Source organism: Macrosteles quadrilineatus, unplaced genomic scaffold (genome assembly GCF_028750875.1).
Source record: "Macrosteles quadrilineatus isolate MER2022 unplaced genomic scaffold, UCM_ALF_1.0 Scaffold_7__1_contigs__length_78375512, whole genome shotgun sequence".
Taxonomy (NCBI): Eukaryota; Metazoa; Arthropoda; class Insecta; order Hemiptera; family Cicadellidae; genus Macrosteles; species Macrosteles quadrilineatus.
The window spans coordinates 58,855,619-58,869,139 of record NW_026542600.1 but is presented as its reverse complement, the minus strand read 5'-3'; positions in this window follow the sequence as shown (position 1 = coordinate 58,869,139).

Below are 13,521 nucleotides of genomic sequence, written 5' to 3'. Positions count from 1 at the left end.
GGAGAGCCTGGCTCAGCCCTACCGAATACAATTCATGCATTTTAACTGACATGAATATGTATGTTGTACCGTACCGTAGGTAGGCCCGATAGGTAGACTGCCACTCCAGGATTACTTAGTTACGGAATCGCTTAATACGGCTAGTTTCGTATCGTCCTATTCGGGTTGTCACAGTTTCATGAGATATTAAATGTTTCCACAAACTTTATTGTAGGATATTTTAACTGATTAAATATTTGTGTGTAGATTAGTTATAAATTTATTCACTAATAAATTTAATTATTTAAAATAACCACTGAACTAACTTTTTTTATTTATAAAAATCTATGCTCATATATTATTCCTTGTGTAACAATTTAATTTGTTATACAACTAACCTGTTAAAATTTCAACAACAATAAAGTACTTTACATATTAGAGGTACATAATGACTTACTCAACATGTTATCTTTGCATGCTGGTTGGATTAATTATTTAATGTTTCATTTTAAACCATTTACAGACTTAAATTACCAACAACACACAAATTACAACAACACACACAACAACAACAAACAAATTATCTTATGAGATTGTTTGAACAACAGTCCCAACATATTATGTACATTAAGCACATATGTGTAATCTAAATTATACATTTGGACATTATTGTGGTTTTTAGGTACACCTGTGTATGGAACCAAGTGTATAAAAAAATCGTGTTATTTAATATGTTTTAGAATTATCTTTTTGTTTCAATAAAAGCGAATTGATAAAAAAAACATATTTGGCACTCCCTAATTTGTTCGTTAGTAAAGTAAAACTCAGTTTAACTAGTCTACTAACGGTACAAATAATCTAACATATAAACTTACGATAATACGCATACCTAAACACCTACACTCACACAACACCCTCAAGCGATTCAGTGGTATTTTAGAAGTAGGACACACACTCGTACTTACATGCGCCGGTCCCAGGAGCTTCTGACGGCTCTATCAAGCCGCTACCGGGGCCCTCTGGGCGAAAGTTGCCAAATTTTGGCCCTTCTTTGGCAGATTTATGGGCAAGGTGAAAGCGGCTGCTTGATTTGTCTTTGTCCTTCTTCAAACTGGATCCCTTACTGTACAATTGTTGACTACAACGTCCCTGCAGATTTCTAAACGGTAGCGTACCTTTGTTGCAGGCTTTTAGTCTATTTTTTTGTTTGAAAACTGAGTTAGATCTCACGATTCTTAACGGTCTAAAATCTAATAAGGGATATGTTTTCGTAAAAAAGTAAGAAAGAAAATATTTTCTCTATGGGTACAGTTTACAGAAAATGTTATTTATGGAAAAACAGGAAAATAAATTTGCAATCAACAATATAAATAAAACAAAAAATAAATATTATTTCATACGTACAAATTATTCAATAAAGGTACGAGCTAAATGTATTTTGTAGTGTGTCACTACATCAACATTCCACATCGACTGTGAGAAAAATAGCATACAAAAAACTTGCAATTTCTTTAAATCCTGGTACCAAAATTAATTTTTACACTTGATTTTATTGTATCATAAAATTCTGTTTAGATTAAAGCTACAATAATTATCACAATTAGATAGAATACGTTAGACATGTTTAATCACATAAATTCAGTCACTATATATTCTGCTGTAAAATCATTCAAACCATTTATCATTTATGACTTATCATTAATTACCCAACACATATCCACATTTTTAGTTCATAAACATATTTTTTTGTCCCGGAAACCAGTAAATACATAGGAAAGACATAATCACCTCTAATTATGAACCAGTAACGGGACATAATGACTGATAATCACTGAGTATGACTCATAAATGACGCATCCCAATATGCTTAGGCTTGAGAATAAAACGGCGTGACCCCATGTAGGGGGGAGGGGGTGGAAGGGGACGGGGCAACCCCTGGATTGATTGAGGGGAGTTTAAATGGCAGACGTGGGATATAACAGCTGTGTGTACTGTCCGACACGCCATCCAGTGGCAGAGCTATGAACTACCGGGCTCTGGGAATACACTTTATATCAACTACACAAGCATACTGATAACCCACATTTTGTATAAATATATACAATAAACATATGGATAAAATGCAATAGTTTTGTATACAAATAAATATATGTAAGATTTTACCAAAGAGTACAGATTTTTTTACAATAAATATTAGAATATTTTGTCCATATAGCAACGCAACATATTCCAAAACCAAGTGTCCACATATTAATGGTTCTGTTCTGCTTGCACATCAACATGTACTTAGTGATCACTGGCTATCCACTTATCTGTAATTTTAATTTGAGGCTAGTCTAGATCACTGGTATTATAAATTATTCAAAATTTGGTTATTTATACAAATTCTCCTTAGCATTTAAGTCATCGCATTCCAAAACAGCAAAACCATAATGTCTACATAATATTGTTACTGTGTTTCCGTATTATTTTGCATTTCTCTAAATTTTAGTAAACATTGGTTTGAATATAGTAAAGTAATAGAAAACTAATAAACTACAGTACATTACAGGGAAACCTATTTCAAGTGCGTAACTCCAATGTAAAGGAGTATAATAATACACTACTTTTTACGTTTATTCTTTATACATAAAAACAAACCCGTTTGTTCTCAAAGTTTAGACCATTTAGAGGGGTGTAATGTTTCAAAATTATATATTATTTTGTTGAAATCCATAGACGCTGATTTATTATGTTTTGCCGTATTTAAAACGTAATTAACGGTAATTAAAAAGAGATACTACACATCGTAGAGCAAACTATACCTCATGATATAAGGGTGAATCATTATGTATTATCTATTTTTTGATGTTCTGCGTCAAAACATAGGGATTGCCCTAAAAGATCAGTTAGAATGTTATAGCTCATTTTACCAATCATTATGTGAAATTGAGATTAAGATGTTCATCAACTAAATTGTTTACGTTTTTGTACTACAAAAGCTATTAAGAGCTGGATTACTAATTTGGAGTCGTTAACACTAAATATTTAATAAAATTTTTATTTAGTTTAACCTACATCTTTCATTTACAAAACAGGCTTCCAAACTGAATGATTAAATACGAAAAACGTGTGTTTTCAATACGTAAAGCCCACTATCTACCTGATCTAGATATAACTAATTGATTCTAGTTATTTGATTAAATCCCTGCAGGTAACTTTTAAATGTGCAACATAAGTCCATAATTAACCATTTGACTCTAAAACACCGTGTTAAAGATTTATCTATCATATTATCGGTGTAAATATGACAGAACTCATAGAACGTACTCTAGTAGATTCGTTATCATAATGGATAATCTGAAGCCAATTTTAAGGTATGTAAAAGTCCTGTCGCAAAGGGCGTATTGTCATTTATGATATATGAATTTTATTTTATCAACTTATAACTGATTTAACTAAATGTAAAAATACATTTGAAAACTATTACTTGTCATCACACATTTTGTAAACAATCCAAAAATAAGAAAGGAAAATGCAGCCAATATTAGAGCAGTAAAGCGTTACTAACATAAAAAAAACACATCAAAAGAGCAGTTAAATGTTACAGTAGGATGGTAAGTCTTTCCAAAGTCAATTTTTGGACCATATCAAACTTCTGGTATAAAAGATGACTAAAAGAATATATATTGTTTGTTACGTACGATTAGTGTTAGGAGATTACAATTTACAGACCAGCCCAAACATTACTTCATGGTTTAAATTTGTACGTACTATGTAAAATTCCTTTTTAATTATTATTCAGCAATACAGTTATTAAATAATGCAGATATTGAATACTTTATGGGAAAGTAGCACATTAATAAATTAAAACAATTCAAACATTATGTTTAAAAAATATTTATTTACAAATATAGATTTCATACGATAAATTTCCAGTTTGAGCTGCACATAATCTATTAGACGGGACATAACTGGCCGACCACTGGGTGTAATTGTAAAAGTTTAACAAGCAATTATAAAGCCCTCATCTCAGCAAGCATATGTTATCTGCCTAAAGCCGTGACGAGGTGACTCCCTAGTGGCGAATTATCCAATAAAATCAATTGTATCCCCACCGTCAGAGTTACACACTATCGCCATTCTATACACTTCTCTCTACGTTTTGTAAGTTGCAATCATTTCGTTGGTGTCCTTTTAAGTGTCTTATTAATTAATATTAAAATTTCTTTCTACGTTTTGGGTCGGGAGTTTCAATAATTATTCATCTATAAGTTTGTTAACTAAATTATCTTCGTTTATGGTTATTACCATTATTCCTAGACTAATTGTACACTAATTTCATTAAAAATGAAATGGTCTATAATTCACACACCATGATCATGAGTTTAATTTTATTGTCTTACTATACTGTATTTAGAGTTTACAAAACATGCTTGTTTGAAAATCAAACCCATTTAAATATAAAAGCAAGTTAAAGTTTAGGTTTAATTGAAACATTTGTAAATTTAAATGAACTATAACTTTAATAAACTCATTGCAAACATGTTGTGTCCGAAGATACTTGTATTCTTGCAAATAAAGTAAACCTTCAGTAAAACAGCTATGAAAAATTGTTACACAAGGCTAAACAAATTTATTTGAATTTATGGAAAAAATTCATAAAAATAAGATGTTAGGTTTAGACTGTTTGTTTACTTTCATTACTTGAAGGCGTGTATTTGAAAACACGTAAATTTGACGTCCAACTGTAAATTTTAGGTAATACTAGTCTATTGAGATGTAGTATACATAAACCAGGAAATCTCTTGATATTTAATTCTCAATCCCATTAATCAGAATAAAGAGCTAAGTTTTTCTAATTTCATGATGTCTTTTCTAAACCGATAACATTGTGTTTTTAATTCTGTTACATTACACATTCGTTATTATCAATCAGTAGTATGTTAAATGTGTTTAATAGGGGCTGCATACATTCATGTATAATTGTTGCAAGTTTATAACTGGTACATAGAATTCCAAAATTATCATTCTAACGATTTTTATCCTATACGTTGTAGTTACGATTTTTTTTAATAGCAAACATTAAGAAACTTGTACAACTTCAGTAACTAATTCTGCTGTAGATTTTACATTTGATAAGAAAACAAAAGAAGTTAATTTGGCAAAGATGTAATTAATTAGCTAATTGCCCAGAGGTCAAGCTTGTATCCTGTTACGTTGCTTGTGCTCAGTAAGTGTTAAGTAAAAGTCGATGTTTGCAAGAAATGGCAATTGGATTTTCAAACTTTAATCTAAGTTCAGTAACATGTTTAACTTACAGTATTTACTGTTGCTAATTTACAGATTTTAAAATTCCTGTAATTTGACTGTTGTGTCGATTGAAAATAAAAAAAATAAAATTACTTTACCTATTGTTTACATGGCTTCTCTTGCTCTTTCACTTCTTTTAAACGGCTATGCACTTGATATACCCTCTCCTAAAAGAATTAGGTTATTTATCCAATGGTAGTTATTGTATATTCTAAATTGAGACGTTTTTTCTATAGAACAAATTAAAGACAAAACCAAATACAGTACTTGTTAGCTCAAAACCTCTTGGGTTTTCTTTGGATTTCCAAGGAGCCTTACTGTATACATGATTTAACATTTAACGTCATACAAATTTGTAAATGAAAATATTGGTAAGACAGAGAGGAAATTATTTTTTCCCTGTAGAGTGCCTTTACCCTGTCAGGCCTATTTAGATTCATACTATACTAACTCATTTTCACATTCGTGGGGGCGTTTGACAACAATCGACCCGAACGGATTCCAATGTAACTCCGGTGACATTTCGGTTCCGATGACATTTGATTGTTGACATTATCCGCTTTGTGCGTATCAAATGCCAGTGCGGGCCCGGGCCCCGACTGGGGGCTTCGCCCTTTGTTTGATGATGGATGGGGCGGGCCCCGGCCAGGGACCATTTTGGGAGTCGCCCGCGTGGGTGAACGCTGCGGAAGTCCTCTTTTGTATTTTAATTTTAATCAATTTGCATGTCCACGGTTATTTACGTTCAGGATGTACGTGTATTGTTACATTGTACCGGGCCTGGACATTCGGACACGGTTTGTAACGGCCTCTTGACCTTTCAACAGCTTTGATATCTTGTTTGCAAATTTCTAAGTAGGAATTTGAAAGCTTAGGAGCATTCCATTCAATGGAGATCCAATATATCCACTTCAAATATCAGACGCAGTTGTAAATATAATGCACTAATGTTCTACTGTGCTACAGATTTTAACCACTATGGCCAATGTAGATATTAACGCTAAATGTGTGTGCAGATATAAGAGTTTGTTATTTTCATAGTCCAAACATAATTTAACCAATATTTGGCCCATTCTGTGTTTTAATGTCATCTCTGCACGCGTATTGTTTTGTTTGTTTAGGCCAAGTCACCTGCAACATATTTTTCATGTAAGTATTGAAATAAGTAAAGATGAAATAACTTGCCTACGTGGTCCGAAAGAGTAAATGTTATATACACGTAGTGATACTATCTTTTTGCTAAATTAATTTCAATCCTTTTAACTTAGCTAACCTCAATCAACTGGTGGTCTTCATAGACCAGACCTATCCAATAGCGAGTTCTTTACACAATATCAATATTTAAACTACATACACTCAAAATGTGTTTCGATCGGTTGTAAACCACACTCTACTTCCCACTGTGACATCGTATAAAAAGGTGGAATAGGATTGGACATGCGTCAATTATTGGTCTTGTCGTCCAATCAGTTAATCGACCACCCGTAATTGTATAGCCAATTATCAGAACAGAACTGAGCGCGCATTCCGCAGCGCTCCCATATCCACCGGGCTTGTTACCTAATTAATGGTACGATTCCTTATTGTTATTGATGGTTTCAATTGTTGAGTGTATTGCTTCGTTCCTCCTGATGATGTATCCAAGTTTTAAATGATGGTTGGGCACATATTAAGAGGAATTGCCTTAAGGTTTAAGAGCTTATAATTATATAGTCCTAAGACAACATCTTCACACTTAAATCCTTTTTGCGGCTTCTTGATTTTCCCATCCGATTTTATGTGGTGTGTATCATTTTGTACTTGTAATACTTTTAGTACTCATCAAAATTTTTAAACGACGGGATAATCTTTAATCACGAATGTGTCTACTTTAAGTTAAATACATTAACAGATTGGAAAATGCCTTCAATACGTTAATTTGTATCTGACACATTTTACTTACTATACAACAAGCACCATTATAAATAAGAAATCGCCACTCCTTTTGACTTATTTTTGAAATATGACAGCTTCTTTGCATTCTTGTGTAAGAGTGAGATTTAATAAATGATCGAGATTCGATCAATGCTCGCAACTGACTGCGGGCATTGCGTAGTAAATAATAAATGGATCAACTTTGGTTGTTTTATGTTGTTTACTTACTAATTTGGATGTAGCTCTTGTAGTAAATGTTTATTATTACCCAAATTCTTTGAAACTGTATTAACACCAGTAGAATACCAACTTTCAATAACACAAGTGTGTAGATTTGCGTTGGAAATTATACTTGTCTCATGTCAACTCTGTATATACACCGGCATAAATTTCCATTGCAAAATACACGACGCTACTCACATAATATCTGTGTACATTCAAATCTTCAACTGCCTCCAGCCGCAGTTCATCTTGAGCCACAACAAGAGCCGTCGTCTATAAATCTGTTCGTTGTCACAAAGTATTTTTAGTTTTCACGCGGTCCGTGAGAGCTAGTCCATGTGCCGAGAGGCTAATTTATAGCCTTCATATTGGCCCCGATACGTCCCCTGTCTTTCCGTTTAGCATCCGCTCGTCGTCGGATAATATTGCAGCTTATTTACATGTTGCCATGTTGCCATTTACTGATGCATGCATGTGAATGCGTTAACTAACATTCCGTATAACTTCAGTGAGACAACGTTGGCTTCGAATGTATATTTTGATAACACAATGTTGTTAGGCCTACTGAGATTTTGGATTTTTTAATATATATTTAATATTTAACATTAGATGAATCTCAAGTACATTAATACATTTGCTATCTACTTCAAATGATCAAATATATTGGTGAACAGTTTTTAACCTTTAGTAACTAGTAACATAAATGTTTTCACTGATATATTTGATACAAAAGAATCTGTAACCTTTACCTGTACTTCCATAACGAAAAAATATAACTGCAACTTAACCTATGTATAAATATGGTTTATATCTCGATAAGTGCCATAGGTATGTAGCTGTTTATTATTTTGCTACAGTGCTTTGCCCAAGGCCCTGATAATTATTTGATTTGGATATGTGAGAATTTAAGACCACGTAACATAAAAGCACTATAATGTATTATTTGTTTTGTTTAAAATAATCTCCTATAAGTAGAATATTTCGACACCACAAGACTGATCAAAATAAATGATGGAAAATATATTTTTCCTACAGTTACCTAACAATGTACATGTTCTCTCACTGATTTGAGAAAGCAAAGTGGCCAATTCGCTCATCAGTGAGACAATGTCAACATTGTCTCACTCTAATTACTTTGTCTCACTCCAGATTTGCAATGTGAATGCACGAAATAGTGAGCACGTAACATGCAGGCAACGTCGTATGCGCGCGAAATACGTTGGCAGCACTGGCTGTAAATCAGCTGGTCAGCTGTTGTACTGTTGTATTTGTCACTTCACGTTAAATTTTATATTAAAAGTTTAATTCTGTGTAAAAATAGGTTATGTTTCTTCACCAATTTATTTGTTTTATGGTAACTGTAGGAAAAGTACAATGTGCAACTTGAGTTCAAAGTACAATTGCCTCACTCGAGAAACCATTCCTCACTCGCCTACGGCTCGTGAGTAAGGATTTCTCTCGAGTGAGTCAATTGCTCACTTTTCTCACTAGTTGCACAAATAACTAGTAAAACTAAGGGACATAAGGATAGGCTATCCATTTTAAATGTCATGGTCATAAGTGGTTTCCTAAACCAACTGTGTTAGGTATATTTCTACAACAATTTCAAAGAATTTGCAATTATTCTTTATTCAACAATCTTGGTTGCAATGGTTATCATATCATAACGCACCCATGTTTATTTTATATGTTTACTTTCTTGCCTTATCTGGTCTAGTTTAAGTTTTCCCATGCTTCATCGTGTGGGCGAAAATGAAAATGAGATAAAGTAGCAGACACCCCCGTTTATCCATTAAAGATGTTCTGCTACTTTTGTTTGTTTTGTCAAATTTTTTTCATTTCCTACACTTTTTCATAATTAATTTGGATTCGGTCCACGGGAAATAACATCCACATTATGTTACAACCTCTACTTACCACTTAAACATTTCTTGCTACATGTTGTTTGATTCGTCTCATAATTTTTCATATACTACACTTTCTTCGTACTCACTTTTGATTCGGTTCATGGAAAATAACATCCACATAATGTCTAATTCAAAATCGGACTCTGTTATTTTACGTCATTGGAAATGATAACGCTACACGGCTCGAAGCGCATAATTCAACACGAGCGTTATCTGCGATCAAATTGGGTGCAAACAACGCGAATTTCAAGGAAGGAGGGATAAATATTTGAATTGGTGTTGATAATAATGAACCAGTAGTCGGTACGTGGGATAACATGTGATTGTATCGGAACATGCGATGGTTGTGCTACGCTGTGCTCGCTATGTCAACTCCACTTGCTCTGCTAAGCTTTGTTTTTGTTTTCCATGTTTTATAAATATAAAATAATAATCGCAAAGCATTTAAAATAAGATTTTAGTATTTAAAAATTACTAGAAACAAAAATATTTTATTTATAAGTTAACACCACAATTTTTTTTTTACTTATTTCCATTGTTTTGCTACCAGATTGGTTAGGTTCTGTTCTATTCTTCAATTTGTAGGAAAAGTATTAATTGAATAGAAACAAGAAGTTAATTGTTGTTACATGTGTTTAATACTCTATAGGTCAATTTATATTTGATAATACCTGGAAATCATTTTAAAGTATGCAAACATGTCCTTTTGCTAATTCGCTTAAAATGGTGGTTGATAAGTGGGTGATACGTAAAATATTGTAGTCAAGATAATGAATATAAGCGAAACTAATAAATTATAGTTTGATTAGGTCGTAAAGTGTGTTGAGCATGAATTATTGAAACTGAACAACCTTGCAAGAGATTTTGTAAAAAATAGTTTTAAAAAGTTGATAATATGTTTGTGCAAAAGCATTTTGCCTAGTTTCAAAAATTCATGCTCAACACACTCTAAGACCTAATTGTATTATTTTACTATAATATGATTTATCTTTTAACTTTTTCATTTACATAAAGAAGTTGTGTTGTTCTGTAGGCCAAGGAAACGTACCTTAAAGTAAATTTATATATTCGTGCTCTACCTAATTCTCGACCCAGTAAAATGTGTGCTTAGTCATTACGATAACCATAGTGAATTTAAACCTTCCTTTAGTTTTGTAGAGAATTTCAAACTTTTTTTTAAATCATAGTTTTTTACAGTTGATCAATTTTGAGAACGTCACAAGTAAATAAAACACCACGTCAAACCAACACTATTTAAAATTTGTATGCAAAGTACCACAGGGGGAATAATACTATAGCAGGGTAATAAATAAAGTCGGGGACATGAAGGTGTAACTGTGTAAGCGACGTATTAGGTGTGTATTTGGGCAGTAGATTGAAAGGGTGAAGATAGGTGCGTGCACCAGGTCTATAAATTGTGGCAGGGAGGCGGGAGCGGCACTGGGCTCAGATACGATCTAACATGTGTTGAACGTAATTACCACAATATCACCACATAATAATACTGCGTTATCATATCATAACGCACCCATGTTTATTTTATATCCTAGAATTATGTAATTCACCACACCAACTTTCTGCCTACGTACTTTGTTGAGTTTTGCAGCTGTAGAGGATAATTTAAAGGATTGTTTGGGTGGGATCCATTGGTTATTGGTGGAATTGGAGTTCAAACGGTTTATTTTTAAGAAAGTTTATTTGACGTATATATTGTTTATGATATTTTAAATATATTTATAACAAATAGGAATATTGATCAAATCTAAAAAAATCAAATTTTTATTAACAGTCTTGATTTACTCACTTTTAAAGTATTCTATAAAAATATGGAGTTTTAGTATAATCTAATTCGTTTATCCTAACAACGACGCTGTGGTTAATTAAGACACGAATTAGTATAAAGTAAACAATAGTACAATTTCATTCTTATTACAAACATATTTATTAGGGTTGATTTTTAAACCAAATATTTATAAATAATTTATAATGATTATAAATATTTTATATACACATTTTTGTTAATTAAATAAAAGAAAGCTACTAAAACAAAAATAATACGTAACTTCTGAGCCCTTCTATAAATAATGAATGTGATTTTCATTGACGATCAAACGTTTTAACCGTTGTATACTATGTAAATTTACTATCGATGGAACTTAACAATTATACCTTCTGGATTTTCTGAGAATACACCTTCTTGATTTTCAAGTGATATCCAAACTTTGTGATAAACAAAGTTCTAAAACCAGTGATTAAAACTATTTTAAAACACTTCACGATTCGTGTCAATTTATTTTTACCACCAATGTGTTTAAAGAGCATTCTATATACACCGTACATTATTTTACATACCTTAGAGTAATATTGTTTGTCACTTCACAGATACAAGTCTGGAAGTTTCAGATGTATTATGTTAATCGCTAAAGAATTGATTCTATGTATACACTTTGCTAAAGTATGCAAACAACATTGGTATTGATGATACTTATCATACTTGAAATATAATTGATCATAAACGAAAAAGGTATTAAAATAGATTTGAATTTTTCTCAAGCTTTTTATTGACGTACCTTTTCTGAAGATAATATCTTCGTTCGAATTCTTCTTGCCCATACTCCCTATGTGTAGACACTTTAACAATGATAAATCATTCGATAGGTAATACTTAATGCTTGAAATATTTCACTGCATAACTATCCTTAAAATCATGTATTCCCTGTGAACCCTATGCAACTAAAATCTGAATATTTAATAAGAATATATCCTGGATCATTTTCATTATGAAGAACTCGAATTTTTTAAATAAATAAAGTAGATTTCAAGTAAAATGGGGCAAGAGAGTTGAATCCGGGGAAATGTCACAAATACGGAAGAAGTTTTAACTCGGAAACTCACCTCGGTTTTGGGAAAGGGGAGGGGTGCTTTTGGGAATTGGCCTCCCCCTTAGATGTGAGTGCAAAGCTGCATAGGGTGGCCTTTAGGGATGCTCTTTGTGTTTTGTTGTTATATCTCTCTCTCACTCTCTCTACCCCCCCCTCTCTCTTCCATTGAGACTACCCTCACTTTGCTGCTAGCCGACACTTTTAGCCCCTCTCGTTTTACTATCACTCTCTTTAATCCTGTTAGAGTTCGCCAGGTTTGTTTCGTGTTTACGTGGTCAATTTGATTTGTGTCTGGCGGTGCTATCCGTTTCTATTCTCTGTCATGTGATTTTAGAAAAAATGCCAATTGTCACAGAAAACACTCCTCTACAATATATGTTTTGAATACCAAACTGAGAACGTACTAAGACAGCCAATGTAAAATATTGAAACTATAGTTCTATTTAATTATTTTTTCTCCGATGCAGCAGAGTAAAATGTCTAACTGCACTACACATTACCTCATGATTACTTAACTTATTTATTAACTATTATTTAACTTATTTAACTTACAATAACGACGATGTTTGTTAGTCTTCATTTCACCACAGTCTATGTTTATCTCTTTTCGATAGGTAGGGAATATTTCGAACCCTAAACATTGTTGTTTGTGGTTTGATATAATCGTGATTCATAATTGTATGTCTATTACAATAAAATTTAAGTACTAATTAAGATTCAAGATCGAAATTCCACTAATTAAATAACGATTTTGTTATTTTAAGGATGAAGACTGTGTTTTTTTACTTCAGAATAACGAAAAGTATGACTTTCCGTCCTAGATGAGTCTGAGAAGGTATAGCCTACGGGGTTGCGTTTTTTGATATTCAACCCTATGATAAAGTAGCAATGAGGCCAGTGTAGGATCACACAAACCAGAATCTCGTTTCAGTTTTCATTGATGGTTTGAAAAGCGGGAAATGTACTAAAATAATTACGACATGTGTGACAATTATTGTAAAGTTATGTAGTGTCGTAGATGTTCACATAACCAAGTTGTGTATTGAAAAGTTTGCTTGAATTACAACAATAATTAGCTCGTCGAGTTCCATAAATTATTTTCGAAATTATTCACACCTGAACATAAGTTTAGGAATGAATACTAACCAACCGGAATGAAAATGAATAAGCGTAGTAGAGAGAGGCGGACAGACAGACTGACTGCGGTATTGATTTAGAGGCAGGATAAAATAACGGAGGGGAGGCCTTCGGATAGACAACCGGAGATGAGGCTTGGGGGAAAGGGGAATTTGGCAGCTCTCCGGACAAAACTGACAGAAGTGTCT